The sequence below is a fragment of the Mycetomoellerius zeteki genome, unplaced genomic scaffold, assembly GCF_001594055.1.
Source record: "Mycetomoellerius zeteki isolate Tzet28-1 unplaced genomic scaffold, Tzet1.0 scaffold735, whole genome shotgun sequence".
Classification (NCBI taxonomy): Eukaryota; Metazoa; Arthropoda; class Insecta; order Hymenoptera; family Formicidae; genus Mycetomoellerius; species Mycetomoellerius zeteki.
This window is the reverse complement of record NW_017257759.1, coordinates 485,273-504,657: the sequence shown is the minus strand read 5'-3', so window position 1 is coordinate 504,657 and position 19,385 is coordinate 485,273. Positions and strand designations below refer to the sequence as shown.

At 35.3% G+C, this 19,385-nt stretch overlaps 1 protein-coding gene across 3 annotated transcripts in view; it reads left to right on the top strand.

Moving 5' to 3' along the window:
* Nucleotides 1–4,843: 4,843 nt before the first annotated feature.
* Nucleotides 4,844–19,385, top strand: part of cv-c (RhoGTPase activating protein) — a 247,726-nt gene continuing 233,184 nt past the window's right edge. For 2 of the 3 annotated variants that reach the window (XM_018458605.1, XM_018458603.1), the window contains exon 1: nucleotides 4,882–5,021. The gene's annotated coding sequence lies outside the window, so the exon portion shown is untranslated. Of the gene's footprint in view, nucleotides 5,026–19,385 lie in introns of all 3 variants that reach the window. The other variant, XM_018458604.1, reaches the window with a different exon arrangement.

Genomic DNA, 19,385 nt, shown 5'->3' with positions numbered 1-19,385 from the left:
GGACAATGACACGATGTTACGAAATACATAATAATAATAATACATAATAACTTTCACATAATTTCACAAAATTAATATATATGAAAATATAAAAAAATTAGTACTTGAAATAATAAATTAAAAATTTAAATAAAGAAAAATTTTATCACTTGCATTTAATCTTAAGTAATTTTTACGTTATTCTTTTGAAAAAAAATTTTAGTATTTAATATATTAGAGAGTAGATTTTTTTATTTTATTGGAGAATCTTGAAATTAAGGATTAATCTAGGATTCTAAAATTGATTGCGTTCCACAAATTTAAATATTTTGAAAAAAAAACTGTTTCTCTCTTACTTTGTATTTTTTGTTTTAGCATATACATATAAAATGGAGTTTAATAAACATTCTTTGTGCCGAGTCGCGCGTAAATTTAAGATCTAACGGACGTCGTGGCTTTCCTCGTAGATTTTACGACGGTGGGAGAGACCTTTCAGAGTAACAAACTATAAGGCGACGTAGTGGCTGGCACTATTCACTCAAGATAGTCGGGAACGTGTATCCACGCATGCTCCAACATGCTCACACGTTCCGTAAGAAACAGCTGAGTCTCGCGAGGACGAATGTTCTTTCCCGCGGAACATCCTCCGCGGAATTAATGGCTCGGGATCCTTGGTTTCAAGGACGCGCCGTATTCGCACTGGACCCGTGGTTGAAGCAGACATTCTGTGCGGAGGTGCTTCGTTGCATTCCATCGATCAGTCCTGTCGCGATAAATTTCGACCTATCACCTCGAGGTCCACCCGAGGATATCGCGCAAAAATTGGTCTTGTCAAGACAAACGCCATAATTTTTGAATCGCGATGTAATTAAGAATCTTCATTCTTGAAGTAACGAATGCTATTATAAATCTAACAATAATGACTTAATCAACTATTATACAAAGAAAAAGAACGTGATTAAAAAATGAATACCAATTATATTTCATTATTAATTTAATAATAAGATAATTTAGACTGTTATGTGAACAGATTAAATATGGTAAGTAAGATAAGAGCCAATATAATTGAATCCTGATTGAAACATTTTTTGCAATCATTTTTCTAAGATTTTTTAAGATGCTAATAGTATCATTAATATCACAAATAGTATCAATAATATCACAATTAAATCGATGATCGATGATATTATTTCAGTTTATATGATTGCATTTTAATTTCGATACGACATAATCGGTGCGCAGTTTATATGTATGACAAATGTTTTTAGAATTTACATTTAAAAATATTATTAGGCGTCCAAGTTGTAGCCTTGATCGTATTGGCACTTTTCTTACTTATTTGATAATTAATTTAATTAATTATATGTATACCTATACATGATTCAGTATTATCTTATATTTTAATTAATAGCAACATTTAAATAAGAAAGATATTAATATTTTCAATCACAATTGATTCGTAATTGTATAGTTAGGAGGGGGGATTGCCATATCAAAATTTGTAAAACTAAAACTCAGAAGTCAAAAATCCCGAACATTTTGCTTGCAATGTCGGTATTCCCAGTATATTAAAACGCGTTAATAAAATTGGTCAGAACACACAGTCAGTGAATAATTATTTCTAATTGTTCATTAGTAATATTAATTTACAATATTAAATATGGAATGTGTTAGTACATTTGAATACACAACTAACAAGGAATAAACGCCTTTAATAATCAAGCTATATCTTAGGAGGTGCTAAGATAATTTTGTATGAATTTATTGTATATATATAACATATGTATGTGTAGTTCTTTAAACTGCGCGCCAAAATAATTTTTCAGTCTTAAAATGCAATCCCGACTGAATTACTATAGTGATGCTCATAGGCATCTTAGAAAAATCTTAATGAGATGCTGAATAACATATTAAAATCTGCAAATAATTTTACAGATTTCATACTTACTAATTTAATAGAAAAAATTAACAAATTATAGTCGACTATTTTCCTCACATTTGACTGTCATTGGATCAATTTCTTACAGCTTAAGACTTACTACACCTAATGTAGATGGAGACTAATACAAAGTAGCACAAGAGGAGTCAAAGCAAAATGTTTAGAAGGTTCTTTGAAACTCTGGACGCACACATTTATCCCAGACGTCTTCGGAAAATCTCTTCGGACATTTCGAGACCCCTTAAAAAAAGAGAATGGTATCCAGAGAGAAAAAAGAACGGATGGCAATCCTATACAGCGTTTCTTTTAAAGAAGAAAAATGTTTTAAGGTGTTATTATCTTGTGAGAGAATTATCGAAACAGTCCGTCGACAAAAATATTTAGTACGTAGATGAAAGTTACAAAACAGAGTTAAGGGTGTAATAATAATAATTGTTTCTCGAATGAATTATTCATGATGCAATTAGCTGATATTGTATCGTAGTCAGAAAAATTTCCGACTGTGCGGCGAACAATCGGTAGGCACGCACGCGTAATTAGACTCCTACATCTCTGCTGATCATTCCGTGAAAACTGAGGACCGGCGCCTGCGGCGCGACGGACGCCCACGCGTGCACACGCACGTGCGTGCCTCCACGTGGAACAGCTGAGAGAACGAGGTGCGCACACGTTGACGAGACGGCGAGTTGATCATGCCTGAGTTAGGCGTGAAAGAGAGAGAAAGATAACATTGTATACCTAACCCTACATAGAGCATTCAAAGAAAAAGATATGGCGTGAAAAAGAGATGCAATTCCTAAGCAAGATCGAAATAAAAAGAATATTATATTTTCTAATTAGATGATTTAATAAAAATTACCTTCCACATATAACTAATGTTACGACGACTTATGAAAGATTCATCTCTTCTCGTAAAAAACGCCTGTTTAAACAGAAACATTACACAGTTACGAAATTATAGGACAAAATTATTTCTCTTTTTATGCTCTTTTTTCTCAGTATTGGATTGATATATTTGAATTGTTTTTCTTTTTTAATTTTTTTGTAACCGGTTACAAAAAATTTTGATATTTTTGATTGATGTTCTTTTCTAAATAATTTCTTTCTAAGCTTTAATTATAATTTTTTAAAATTACTTCTTTTCGTAACTCTTATCTTTCAAAACGTTTAATAAAATTATACATTTTTTATTTAACAATTAAATAAAAAAATATGATTATACAGAAGAATATTCTAAATAATTTTAATGTTATTCGACGTTATAATCTCATATCCTTTGCAACGATTTTTTTTTGTTTACGACTTTTTTCTTTATATTATGGTTAAAAATAAATAGTGCTAACAAACAAATTAAATTTGTACAGTTGTTTCTATCCGTTTCTAATCATTTAAATCGCAAAGAAACACTATATAATTACACTGGATAGATTTCTTCCTTTTTCTAGACATGTCTAAAACTCATTTGTATAACACAAAATGTGCCAAAAAAAGCAATCTTTATTTTTTTAAATAAAAAGAATTGATATCATTTTCAAATGCATCCTCACTCATTAAAACATTTTATTAAGACACGATGTAGGATACACGTCCGATTTTCTCTGCATATTCTCAAATCTCGAGTCTAAACTCTGGAGTTTACTCTTAAGTTACCTACGGACTTAAATACGCTTCGGTTTCGTAAGTAAACAAAAGACGACGTGACTGCGAGGAGACGTTTGGGAACCTCTGATGTAAGCAATCGACGTTAGGAAGAAGCGGAGATAAGGATTCTCAATGAAGCGCACGCGGGGATAGCGAGAACGGGGCGACGGGGAGCAGCGCAGTCGGGGGACGTGCGAGGGAGACAGGTCGGAAGTGAGAGAGGCACGGTGCGCGACGCCGCACGTCGCGGGACTCGGGAGCGACTGAGAGGGGACGACTTCGTGACTGGCTCGGTTCGGAGCAGTAAGCGTGCCGAGCATGCGCACGCCGCTGTCGCTCAGTCTCGCCGTAGCGGTCGCGGGAGTCGGTTGCCGCATTTCGTGGCGCTAATTCGATTTGAACGCATCGCTCGCGCGCGTAGGCGGTGCGTCGCGTCGTCGCGTCGCGTCGAGTCGTTTATCCGAATGAGTTTTCGTCAATCTGGTGTTCGTGCGATACGGCGTCCTCCGCTTTTTCGCTCGTGACAGTCGTAAGAACGCCACGTAAATTCGACGCGAGGAAGCACCAACCGGCGCGGCGGTTGCTCTCCCGCGAGATTCGTCTCTCGTGTGTGGCAGTTCCGGCGCGTTTCAAACGGAAGTGAGAGTGTCGTTTGTGTGGTCCGACGTGCGCCGGGCGTCCTTCGTTACGTGTAAGATTATTGGACTTACGTGTACCGACCTCGCGTAGGTGGATCCGTGGCGTGTATCGGAATTTCGCGGGAACGTTCCTTGTCGACGAGGCACTCGTGTCCATGGCGACGACAATCAACAAGTGCGGCGGGTAACAGTTGCGGCCACGTGACAAGGTATATAACGTCACAGGATTCGATCGCTCCCTCTTTTCAAATTTATGTACCAAAAAAGCCGTGTGCCACGTGAAGTAGAGAAACATCAAGATACGGGGAATCGTCGAGATACGTAGGACGCGATGAAAATCCGACCTCTACGACCGAATTGAAGTATGTAGAAATTGAATCGTTCGCTGCGAGGTTCGCTGTGATCGAAGCGCTGCAACTTCAGACGACTTCGCTGCAAATCGAACGATAGTTCGCGCGACACGTTTCACGGAGTAAACGACGAATCGGAGCCGAGGAGACGTGACGTATCGCGTTAACTCGCGCGACGAAATCGTGGTCGTTCGAAATTTCGCGGAAGTGAAGCCGCTCGACGTTTCGCGGAAAAGTGAAGCGCCGGAAACGCGACTCGGCTCCGAGAAGGAAGGCGGCGTAACCGCGTAGTGATATAATCGCGGGATCGTGAAAGAGACGCCGCGGTGGCCGGTGGTTTCTCGTGTTCGTTGGTGTTCGCTGTGTCGCGCCGACGTTTGTACAAGTAAATTTAAACTACGCTGCCTGGAACACGTGGATGCACGCCGTCGCATCGTCATCGGCGCACTCCTGAATGTCCGTTGGGATCCTCAGGTCAGTAAGTACCTCACTTTCGAAAATTATATTGTATCCATGAGGTCTGTTTTCTGTGGTTGAACTAGTATACACTTTTGGAACTTAAAGTGAGAAAAATATACATATGTTTGATATTTGAAATGCGAGAAAGAGGATTCTAGTGCAGCTAATGCAGGAATAAAAAAACAGACCTATCATGTAAGACTACGAGGTGTTCATTGCGCGTAATGGCGGTCGAATATAATTTTGGAGCAAATTTCTTATTGGTGGTAAATTTCTAATAGTAATCTATAATCTATATTAGCTCATAACATTTCGAGCTAATTTTCTGATTGGTCACCGACTGCGCGTCTTGGGAGTGAAACATCTTGCACTCTTACATTATGATTGTATTTAACGACTGTTAATGACAACGAAAACCTGATTCTTGGAAAATCGTGGAGAAAAATTTCGCACGTTTTGCGAATGTTCTCATAAAGTACAGTAGCGAATGGCGATAACTCTTTTGACATCAGCACTTCTTTCATTTAAGGCTCCTATATCCCGGTTCTGTAACTCTTAACGATAGTTCGATATTGTTATGTTGTCATTGCGTAGCTTTTTTTATCGTGTATAAGTTGCTTTTTATTTACACTAAAACTCAGATACAGTGAATGCAAAAAGTATTCGCGCGTGCAGAGAAAATATTTTTTAAAATAACTTTATTCAGCGCGCGCGAGAAATGAGTCATCGAATTGATGTCGAATCGATATGATGATTTGAATACCAATTTGACGTCGATTTAACGTTTAATTGACGATCATTTCTTGTTGGGTAATTAACAATTTATTCATAAAGAATAAAATAAACTGTATGTTTCTTAAAATTATATATACCAAAAAGATGTGTATTAATTACAGAAAATATATCATCTGAAAAATAAGCGAAAATTAAAAATTGTATTGTTTGGATGCTCAAAAAGTATTCGTACAGTCGAGAAATTTAGCTTCTAAAATCAAGAATACATGCGAAGCTCGTTTGTTTATATTAGAATGTATGGACAGAATGTATTCATTGTATAAAATTGTTAATTAATGTTTATTTTCTACAAATAAGACTTTTTTTATAACATCAAATTTCCTTGTACGAATACTTTTTGCTCTAACTGTAATTCTCATTTGTGACGTCATAACCAGTAGCGGATTTACAGAGGGGTGGGAGGGGGAGGCTATCCCCCTATGGAGTTTCTTTTTTTTAAAATATTTTTAATATTTTTGAAATGCTTAATCACAACTTTAATGTTCCAAAAATATTTTTGAATGCAAAATATATTTTAATAGAAATATTTCTCAATAAATCAATATTTGTAACATAAAAAAGAAGAATAGGTTTATATATACTGTACTAATGTTTATTCGATTTATTTTCAAAGTATTGAAAAATCTCGAATGTCACTTTACATTTTGTTCTCACGTATCATTAAGCTTCGATTAATTGACATTTGTACCATAATTGTTGACAAGTTACAAGACATTTTTATCGCGGAGGAATTTCTATTGCGCTCCAATGCGCAATAGAAATTCTCGTCGATAGATACAAATTGCATTTTATTAGAGCAGCTATTTAAATTTTAAATATGGATCCGAATAGTCGCACAGGATTATGACAACTGGTTGACATTGCGATCTGACAATAAAATACATAACTTGACGCTCTGTTTTTTTCCTTCTGCTTCGCTCAACACGCGCGCAATGCGCGTTGTGACGTCAGTCGAAAAGTCGATTTATTACACGTAACGACCGGTGAAAGAATAATCCGGCCGAAAAGAATTTAGAAACCGATTATTGAACGTATAATTTTGGTGTTATTTATTGTGAGAAAAGAACACGAAACTTAGATCAGGGTGGAACTAGTCATAAAATTACTCATAAATTATGCAGTTTTCGGTTATTTATTATGAATAGCGAAACTTATAGTTAATTCGATTGGACACACTAATGCACACTGGTGCATATTGAAGCTATTATACACTGATTTAATCTGAGTGTAAAAGTGAAATGCAAATATTTTGAATGATAATTTTACATTCACATATGCAAACATATTTGCAACTATTGTAAAGATTAAATCGATATTTTTACAAAATTCATCAAGTTTCCTAAATCGTACCATCAAAAGATAAGACTGATAACTGACAATAATAAAACTAATAATTGATATCAATATAAATATTAAGTGCAAAAATATATATAAGCAAATTTTTTTTAAAAAATACCTATAGGTACGATTTAGGCGACCGGTTGCCTAAATCTTACCTTTTGCAGCATGTTACAAAAAGATTTATAACAAATTAATTTATTATTGGTGGAAAGTTAAACATGTAATAATAAGCGTCCAAAACCTCAAGCTACAATTTCTAATGTTCATTTGCAAAACAGTGCCAAATGAAAAATATCATAAAAAATAGATTAAGTGGTACGCATTCGGCAACTTTCCCTTATAATTTAGTGTGATTGATAACGACGCACTCTCCAGTTGCACGAAATCGGCAACACATACGCGCGGTACTTGTTAAAGAAGTTATAGAAATTCTTGCTGGGATACGTCACACCCCACCTAGTTCACGGAGGGTTAAACGCGATATCCGATCGACGTGAATCTGCGCAGCGGATTAACGGCTGCGTAACGGAAGTTGTTTACAGGTTTATAGGCGCGTTGTTTACAGGAGTTGCCAAGCCGGTAGTGTGTACGCGTATTTCTACATCTCGGATCGAAGCGCGAGCATACCACAGCGTGGCGTCGCGACGCGAGTACGGGGCGATGATTCGTTCGGCTTATCATAGTGACGATCGGTATCTGCCACGCCGACGTGGCAACTCGCTCGGCCGGTGCGCGTCCATCCTTGAAGGCGAAATCCTGATTACGATTCCGTTCGATGCCGCGGTGACATCACCGTGAAATCATCATCCTCGTGGAATGTCCCGTCGATTAAATCTCCGCGTGTCTAGTACCGTGCTACCTGTTTCGAGAAGAGAATTTTTTTTCTCTTATTTTCTCACGTTTCCTCGTTCGTTCATTTGCAGAATAGTGTGATGCAACATGTTTAGAATATTCAAACTTATGATTCTAATTTTTTAACCTTGTTGTAAGTAATGTTTGAACAGTTTAATATTTTTTATTACCTCTGTGTTTTGCAAGACGAAATTGCATTTAAATCTCGATCTTGTTCGTCGATTAATTTGTTTGGAATATGATTGGGATATGGATTTATTTGCTTTACGATATCGTAAAAAGCGAAGAAATCGTGTTAATGAAATCAGATGATGATATTTTATAATTGAAGTCTTTTCATTCAACACTCCTAGTATGGTTCTGAATGAGTACTGCAATACACAGAAAATTATGAATGCCTCAAACGCACATTAAAAGAAGCGTGTTTATTTACGCTTACTTCATAAATTACGCGTGAACGAAAAGAAGCGATCATCATGTTATTTCGTACGTGATTAATGCAGTATAATAGCTGCGTTCAGCAGAAAAAGGAGCTTTGCAACTGTTGTAAGATTCTTTAATATATAATTTATTATACATTTAGATTCATTGAGGTATTAATAGTAAGAACTAATCATATTGAAAAATCTTAACAATTGCAAAGCTATTTTTTTTGCTGAATGCAATCAATGATGTGCGTTTCTTGGAATAATAACACAAATATTTTACACCTTAGTAGTATCAATTCATTTTGCAGTGCGTGTGATAACTGAAGATGAATAAGAGGGCTGATATTGTCATGTGCTGTTAATTTGACGTAATCAAAAATAATATGATGTTTAATAATAAAATTAAATAACAATTAAAATATTTTCAAAATTATTATTTTAACTATATAAACTATAATACATAATAATAATAAGCTACAAGTAAATAATAAAAGAATCACTTTGCTTATATCGAAGAATCGATTATATATATATATATATATGGAAAGATTTTATACTTTGCAAACCAATTTATAAAATACAATTTTTAGAAAAAAAAAAACGCAACGTAAAGGTTAAAAATATTATTATACGTTTAAAGATAAAAAGTATTATACGTTTTCTACGACAATTTACTTGTAAAAAGAACCGCATTTTATATTATTTATGATGCTTGATGAAAATCTAAGCGATAATAGCGAAGGATTCTTATATACACCGTTGCTGTGTTCACATTTCTTGCAGAAATTGCAACGCGGCAATTTGCATAAAGCGAGCAGTTATCGCGTCGCTCGTAAATAGACGTAATGCGATTGCGAAACTCAAAGCTCTCTGCATTACGTCGACAATGGCAACGCTCGATTTCTTAATTCAAAGCGGGAGGGCGAGTTATTTCTGCCAGGCGGATCGCAGCAGAGAAGTATGTAGCTTTCTGTTTGCAATTTAAACTCTTTATTTTACATGACTGGACACTAACAACACAGATTCACAGTTATTATTAAAAAGAATAAATCTTATGTAAGAATTATGTTAAAAAGAACCTCTGTTCCGAGTTTCTACCTTCGTTTCACTTTCTATTATTTTTTGTAAGCAACATATTAAGTCTTTTCGCTTTGCTTATACTTTTTACACTCAGACTCTTCTCTTTCTCTCTCTTCAACGTCTGAATGTATATTTTCTTTTAAGTCCAAAAATTGTTGAGGATTTCAAACAACGCGAATAGACCTATTTAGAGGCTTGAAAAATTTGCGTGCAAACTGCGTTTCTTTCATCACGATTCGAGGGCCATATTATTGATTGACCATGAGACTGTAAATAAACGTTACCTTATTATATCAGTTAGAACGCAGAGAGATGAGATACCCTGCTGCGTCGTGAATGACGTTTATCACGTTAAATTAAATATCGCTGCTTTTCCTTCCGAGAATGACGAATCACACGGATATTTTTGCTCTTTACGTATATATACACTACGCGTGTTTGTAAAACGCAGCCTATCAGCTCCGATAAGATTTCGTCTACGATTTTTGGAAACTGATCGATGTTTGTTGGTTTATCGTTAACAAGACACGTAGCAGAGGTATTTCGATTTTCAGTGGCTAATATAAGGAATGTAATGATTATCGATTACCTACTAAGAACAACCGTTGTTTAGATCGTTAATTATCGACACGAAAGTGATCGTTTGACGAAATTTATTATGGAGGAGTGACGACGCGTCTTCCTTTGTTCTTGATGATGAGCGAGCTATGACTACTTTACTGACTACAGGTTCTTCATATATTTTATGTGATATACTCCAATCATTCAACGGAAGTACGTTCTTTGTTCAGGCTACTGCCTTTTATAAACTATAAGTCATTAATAATAGAAAACGGATGTAACTATCATCAACTAAGTTTATCAAAGCTTTATTTTATTCTGAAAAATTATAATATAGAGTATCGTAATTTATTAGTTGAAGAAAAGTAAAATTATTTAAAATTCTTAATTTCTAAAACATGAATTATTAATAAAATTTAATGGTATTAAATTTCAGTGGCATATAATATGATAAAGTCAATGTAATGATCTTTGATGGCGTTATTCTTCTTTCATGTATTTTATAGACTCTATAAATATTATAAACTTTCACAACTTTCATAGGAGATTTTTGATTTTATGTAATTATTTACGTGTAGAAAAAAAAAGAAATAATTGTTAGACGTTTCCGATGTACAGGATTAATTACGTTGTCGATGATCCTCTGACTCCTCTTCGCTTCCTTCTTGAATCCTTCAACTTTTACGTACCGCCGCGGAGTCACTCGTGTCCCCTGCATGATTTACATCCCGCATTTATGACGCAACGTAAAATCGCGCGAAACTTTCCGCGAGCCAACCCCAAGTGCCGGGAGCGCTCTATCTCCTCGCGCGTCTTTAAGCGACTGTATATCTCGATGGGTGATGTGTGAAATATTTATGCGCGATCCGGGCTTTATTCCTCAGACATGAGGAGCCGCAAGGAGCAGCGGTAATACGTTTGTATTGTTGTGAGGGAAATAGGAAAGCGGGAGTCTTTGCGCGTCGCAAGCATTTAAAAATATGCGGTTTCGTTCCACGGTTTCAAGGTCTATTTAAAAAGTTCAAATAACAGCGTTGACGGAAATTTTCTTGTTTTATCTTCCAGTTATCTAGTATCTGTGCAGAAAAGTAGCGTGGCTAAAACGTAGCTGCAAATTCACACAAGCCACCTTCTAATGTGGACGGAAAACGTTAACGGCGCGAAGGCAATTGCGCGTGGGAATTTAATTTTCTTACCGCCTGCCGGAGCCGGTTACGCGCGCGGTAATGACCGGTACTTATTGTGTCATTGGGTCATATTTCTCGAGGAATTATGGTTATGCTGTAGCGCGCTTCTTTGAAATCGAGCCTGCGGCCTATCGACTGTCCCTCCGACGAGGGACGGCCCTAAAGACGATCTCCGTTAACTGGGATTACCGTCGATAGAATACGAGGTGTAATAATCTTATAATTCTTCTCATAGAGTTTAAAGAAATTTATCTTAATCTCTAGAGTCTAAAAATAGCAAAAAAAAGTTAACATTTTAAGATATCTTCACGCAAAAATTATATTATCTATATTATATTAAAATTATATACGTAAAAGCTTTGGTATAAATTGGAAAAAAAACAAAATTCTTAAATATTAATTGTTAGAATAATAATTCTTAAAAAATAACAGGATCTTATTGAATAAAAATCAAATGTCTAATTAACTATCTTATCGAAATTTATTGCGTTTATTGATGTTTAAAGATTTTACTTAATTTCATTTCAATATAAAGATATTTGTTAATTTTTAATATTATATTTTTTATCGATAAAGTAACCACAAATTCAAAAATAAATAATGTATTAGTATTGATACGACAAAACATTGAGGAGCTATCGAGTTATCATAGTCTATCAGTAAAGATAATCAACAGAGACATAAAGGAGAAGCATTTATTGATCAGATCGTGATTCAAATATGCAAATAGGCGCCGTCGATCTAGTTAATCATTCTAATTGATTACATATACGCGTATACATGGATACGGCGAATTATCCTTGTGTTGCGAGGAGCACAATTGACGACCGAGGAAATCGAAAGCAATTACAGTCAATTAAATAGTAAGAGGCTATTGTCACTGTTCGGTACATCGATAATAGCGTTTCACCTCACTCGTGCGTGAAATGGAGTGAAGGTGGAAGAGAGAAAAATCGACACGCGACGAGCGCGGCAATACATGCTGGTTACGAAAATATTTCTCTCTGTTTAATGCCGGAAACTGACTATGTGGGTGGTCTTCCGTCGATAGAGCAGTTGATAGAGCGCGATAAAACCGACCTCAATGTCGTAGAAATGCTTGTTGCCAACACGAGATCAAGAAGCGATCTCCAAACATGACGAAGAATCGATTCATTGATGCATTCGAAACAGCGTGCAGTCAAGTAAACATCAAATTAAATATGAAATCATGTGAACATTAATTTGGGTTGCAGTTTGAACTAATTGCTATAACTGCTGAATACGCGAATCTGTTAATGCATCAATAAAACTTGACAGAATTCAGCAAATGCGAAGTTTTTTAAGTTATCATGTAGCACAATTAATTATTGCTTAATTATTATTACATATTCTTTATAACTTCCTCTATATAAAAATTTAATGTAAAAAAAGTTAAAGTGTATTCAAAGTTAGAATGTATGTTTTGAAGAAGTTGCGGCGTAAATAAATGCCAGCAGATCTACTTTGTCCGGGCGACGATGAAGAGTCGCGCCGAGAAGTCATTGATAGTACCGGTATCAACGCCTCTGGAGAGCTTCTCGTCTCGCATAAGGATTAAGTTCTCCGAGGTTGTTTGTAAAGACCTAACGCATGAATCATATCGTGTCCCTTCCTACTTGCCTACTCCGGTCTCCGATATTTGCTTGCAGTTAGTCATACATATTTGTGGCTCGCTAAAATTTGAAGAAAATGCCGAATTTGTTTCTAATAATGTTGCAAAATTCATTTTGCTCCTAATACCATTCGTTTATTGTTACTATATGTGAGAGTACTTTATAATTTCTGATGTTTGAAAATATTGTCGTTTTAAAACATTATATCTATTCACTTGTTGTTTAAGTCTTATTAGTAATTTTTACTACGGCATTTGTGAGCTAATATTTTATTAAAATATTGACAAGCTTTGTCTTTAAGTGAATATGAAACACGCTGTTACCATACTAGTTTATTAGTGTGAGCGTTTAATATTTTTACAAAAATATCAATGATTATGATCATATTATCATAAAATCGTAGTTTAAAATAATATATTATCCTCGTAACATTTATACAACATTTTTGGCATTTTTTGCTGCTAATACTTATTACTATTGCAACGTATCTTATTCCTTATTAACATACGGTATGCATATCTAACATATTTCGTCATTTAATGGTTAATATTTATCTCACAAATATCGTTTGTGTGGAATTTGTAGTAAGCATTTTTATGACACATAATTTACTTTCTTTCTTTATGAGTGTGATATAAGGTAATATAAATAGATTATAAATTTCTCGTTACTGATGGGTTTATAGACAAAAGAGAATGTTCTAACATGTGTTAGTGTCTCAACGTAAATTATTCGAAGATTATTTTCTATTAATCGATTCGTAAAAAACTGATTTCGTAAGACGCATATCTAAAACGACATTTAGAACGCACGGAATGACCACTTTGCGTCGTACCGCAGGAACGCTCATAAAACTTATTTTGTTCTTATTTGATCTATAAATGTATGTAAAATTAATTTGGATGATCGTTACAATTTTTTAAATATTGAATTTATTGTAAATGATTAACTTTCTACTTATTTAACGGATATAAAATTATTAAGAGAAGTATTAATTTTGAATTATCATATGTAATTGATGTAACATTTACTTTAATATTGGAATAAACTATTATTAGTTAATTTGTTTAATGATTGGATCTATGGATGAGAATGAAAAAACAAGGATAAAAAGAAGAAAAGAAAGAAAATGAAAGAGACGATAAAAAAAGAAAACGCAAGGAGATATAATATGTGATATAAGGATCTGCTAGATTGACTTTTTGTTTAGACATAAAAGGTTGCCCGTTTATCTATGACACAGACTTGGATGTCACAAGAAAGGTCCATCGTTTTCATCAGACGATGAGCGATGAATCGCTAGGACCGCAAGAAGGGAGGATCCCCTGTAAGGATCATCGATACATCTCTCTCTTTAACTATTCGCGATCTCCTCTCATCCCTGTTCGTCCTTTATGTATCAGAATCGACCGTGTGTAAAACCAGTTCTGCGACTTGGGGATGGCGCGAGAGGATAGAGTATCTTAGCTCGCGAACTCGCGACTATTCCAGAGCAAAATGGATCATGCTGATCACGCTTCATTAGTTTTTTCTTATTCTGTTCTTTATCGTCATCCTCATCATTGAATCGTCCATTTAGCATCTGCTGTATGCGATTTTTAATAATGTTTACCCCTTCAAATACTAAACGACTTTATCATGGATTACGGAAAAAAACATTAAAAGAATGCTTTTATTGATATATTAGTTTTTAATTTATTTACTTTTATTTTGCAATATGTCTATTATATTGTAGTTATAAGTAGCAAAATTTTTGCTTTTTAACGTAAATATAAGTTTAATTTAATGTGATTAGAAATACATATATTTAATTGACGCTTATGACTTGAGAAAAATTTCTCAATTTTAAAAATATGTGATACGACGAGAAAATTTATTCGTACAGGTTAAAGTCGTGCATGTCTCGTGATAGAAGCAAATGCAGATACTTTGCTTTAATAAATTTGATCAGTTCAGCCTACTGCAAAAATAACGAAACACGGTGAACCGACTGGAAACTACATTCGATTTAATTTTGCGTACATCGTGATTTTAACGTAATTCACAGTTATGGCATTTATATTGCGGGATTCAACGCGAACGTTTGCCGCGCGCGTCGCGACAAGATATCATAATTCTAAGTTCTACGACCCGTACAAGTATATCGGCGTTGCACTTTCGAGATCCTTTCGCGCAGGATTGAGACAGTAGATAAGGGCTCTCACAATGTAAAGCAGCCTCTTCTCTGACGCGATCCGAAGCCCGTAGGAGCGAGTCGGACGATCTCCACGGATAACCGACGGCCGTCAGTGAAGTAGAAGTACAAGATACTCGCCGTTCAAAATGCAACGAGCTATCGCGGTGGAAGCACGACCACCGCGCGAGTTATTCGCCGCCGTTCGAATGCCACGATGCAATCATTGCTGAAGAAGCACGACCACCGAGCGATCGTATTAACCTCATGATGGGAAAAGCCCGGTCATTCTGTGACTTTGGGAAATGTTTTATTTTCATTTGTGATTAATGAGAAAAAGGAGATCATGCACGATATATTGAAGGAATCTGGAATAACTAGAGAAACTTGGAGAAAGATAAACACAATAGACGGGTCGAAATTTTTATTGAATTAGAAGTAATTCTTTTTATTTATTGGTTTATTCTTTACTTTAAATTATTTACGAGAGTTTCGAATAATAAGTGCGACCGATTCTAATTCTGGATACTGTACGGATTGAGGCAGCGCTCTCTTCCTTACATCGCTTAAACAAACAACGTGTCGGATCCGATTCGAGACACATCGTTTTCTTATTCTCTTGTAGACGTTGCAGCGACGGACTGTTTATTTGTATTACTGCAATAGCTCAAGCTATGACCTAAATGTTTTCTGACTATCTCATAGGGTGCGGAGAAATTTACGTTAACTGAGCTCTGAAATGTGCACGAGACATAACTCACGTGATAAATCCAGCAGATTGAATTTAAATTATAGGCAAAATGAAATTAAGCGAAATAAATTACATACAGATATGAAAATGATACGCTGATGCTCGACATAAATATATATATATAATTTTTAAATTTATATATATATGTTTATTTATTTATGTATGTTATAAAGCGTTAAACGCCCATACATTATTTACTCAGAGGGAAGTTTGTTACTTAATAACGATTATTTTCGAGCTTGTTATTAAGTTTTCGCGTATTTAAGTCACGAGGTGAATCGTATGAAACACGCGATAAACTGTAAATCGTGTGATAATAACTCTCGTCACGCAATCTTCACGATCACGTTATGTCGATATTCCCGCACGACTCCGTGTACATTTTACAAACGCGATAAATCAAGACGTCGCACTATGCCCGTTTTCATGCTTTCTATCTCATCGTTTCCCTATTACGCTCGTGCAGCATACGCCTACTAACAAAGTCAAGTCTCGCTAAATGGCATGGAGAACGTGAAAATGAAAATAGATTGCCGTAATTCAGGAAGAAGATGCATAATCACATTTAATAATCTTTAACCTTTATTTCTTATTATTGCTCAGTCTCTCTTGAGAGAAAACAAGTGCCACGATGTTGCAACATGAAAATAAGAGGGAAGTTTTCAGGATATTTCAATTCTTTCAGATCTATTAAATAAATGTAAAGTAGTTTAGAAATGAAATGAAATTAACTCTTCATCTGCAATCATATTTTTACTCTCTTCGTCTGCAATTTGTTTTTTTTTACTGTTGTCGGCTTTCAAAAAATGTAGAAAAATTCAGGATTACTTCTCAACATTTCTGTTATATTTCCAAATAGTTTTTTGACAAGATTTTATGAGGTAGAGAACTTCGTTATCTTTTAATTCAGAGAAAGACAGTAAAATTTTGCTTGTGCCAAAAGGACCTAGATTGCGGACGGAGAGTCAATATAAAATTTTATTGTTTAACGGAATATTTTTTATTATATATTTTTAAATTTTATGTAGCTTGCGGCAGAAGATAATAAGGAATATATTTTTGAAGATTTAATTAATGCTATATGTGATTCGAGAGAAATGGTTAAAACAGACAAATGTGTCGTGCGAGGATGAATACTACAAAAGACTGAGTCATATATGTGCGAACCGTAAGAACGTTATGAAGTCGTAAAAGTAACAAAGGGACCACACATACGCGAATGATACGTTTGATCCTTGAGCGTGACGAAGAATGCACTAAAGAAGGGATTCTTAACGATCTGAATTCCTCCAAGTTAACTCGGGAGTCAATCGGGAAGAATCTTTAAGGCGAGAGCCACGCTCGTTATAAATTTCCCAGTTAATTATATCTAAGGATTCAATAAACATTTTATTGCGCACATTCCTACAGTACAGGCGTACTCCCGCAAAGAACTCAATTTATCGCAACAGATGTTGCAGATAATTTGAGAATAAATTGTTGAAACGACAACTTCCGGCATTCTTACAATTCTCATTAACATTTCTTAAATTCTCTCGAAGATCACATTTCGTACGTTCTTCTTTCTGATTTTTTTATTGTGATAAAGTTTATTCTTGTCTCCGTTTTTTATGCTGTAAGGGAAAAATTTTCTTGAATTGGTACTTGATTCGCTAATTTATTAGCCAACCGTGTACTCGTATAATTTTTTAAACTATTATAGTTGAAAAAATGACTTAAAATAATTTATATAAATATAAATATATCATAGAAACTATTTAAAATAATCAAGATTAATTTAAAATGATATTATTAACTTAATTATATGTCTTTCTTTCTCTCTTTCATTTTTTGTAAGAAAAAAGTATTTTTTAAATCAAAAATTCATATTTACAGTTTGTGTTTATACATAATATTAGCATATCTGGTACAAAGACTTTCATCGCACGTTGATTGCTATTCGCCAAAAGAGATTTCCAACCAAAACCCATAGAGATCTCTTTTTTAATGTCAAACCGGAACCAACTATTCCGCGACGAATGTTTAGAGTCATTTAGCAGTCGCTAAACGCCGCGGGTAGCCTCCTGAGCGACCAGCTCCTTTCAGTTCACGTTTCCATCCATTGAATACCTCGTAGCGGGTTCTTCGAAGGGAGAGAAACGGAGAGAGGTTGTATGGAGGCCTTGCAAGGTTACCTATCTCTTAGCGAGGTCTACGAACTACTTTCGAGTCTACTTATGTACATTTGATATTCACAATTCTTTTAAGCAATTTAAGAATAACTTACTTTAGACATACATAAAATAAGGAATGGGGGAAAAATAAAAATTGACAAAAGCAAACACATATTTTATAATTTATATTTCTTTTGATTATTTTTAATTTAAATTATTAATAATTTGAAGTTATTATTAACACATGTATACAATAATATTATCAATATTAACTTCAAATTTCGATTTTCACGTATTGCACAAGTAATAAAGAAAGAATGAACCAAGTTTATAATAATATCCGATATCTTAATCTTTACCCAACATCTTAAATTATTCAGTCAAATTCACTGGTGACTTCGGTTAGATTGGATAATTGGACAGACTTCCATGGTAATTTCCTCTTGACGTTAAATATTCACGGAAGTTACGAGCAGAATCGTGGGTGCGCGATTTCCGCGTGACAAAATTGTTTTCTCTGTTCATCTTGAAGAGTCGGCATACCGAAGTGCCCGTTAGCACGTTAATTCTGACTATAACAGAGCAACGCGGTCGCGTCGCGAGCGTAACGCTTTGTAATTACCGGCCGTCATTATCGTGCTACTCGACTTGACGCGATGATTACGGTGCATCAGACAGGAGCAAATCGAGAGTACTCGCTACGGTGCGTGGTCGCGCGGAACACCCCGAAGCGCGAGTAGCATCGCGAGGCCAGGTAGTTCACTGGGCCCCGATTAATGCCGCCTGACGGGGCCCTTCCTACGGAATTATCAGGACGGCGAATTGAATTTTCGCCGGCAGCGATTCGAGTCACGAGTGCATGCCGTTATATTGCAAGGGACGTGACGTTCTAATGCATCGGCTAGAATGCTAGATGTTTGATATTCCAGTTGGCCAAAGTCTTTCGACATTAATGTACACATGCATTCGTTGCGTTGAACTTGTTGTTGCGTAGCTAGTATACTGTTGTAGCATCGTGAAAACGTTTTACTGTCGATGACATTATCACACCAGCGATACTCGTCCGAAACTTCGTTTTCTGTGTCTCGAGGTCAGCACGTATCAGCAGTTCTATTCGTATCGACGCCATAAATTATTTATACTAGGAAACATGCCGATAACCATACCAGTAACGGAACTGATAATAGCAGTATGGAAGAAGAAGCAAGTATGGAGAACGCAACTATTAACCGAATGACTGTATACACAACAATGATAAAATATTCTATGCTCTTATAAACTTACGATTCCAATGTATTTGTCTGCAGCTTATGTTTTATAGGTGTTGTAATTTTTAAATATCTAAATTTATATATAAATTTAAAATCTAATTTTAAAATTAAATTACTTTTTTAAGTTTTTTATTTAATTTTTATCTTTATAAT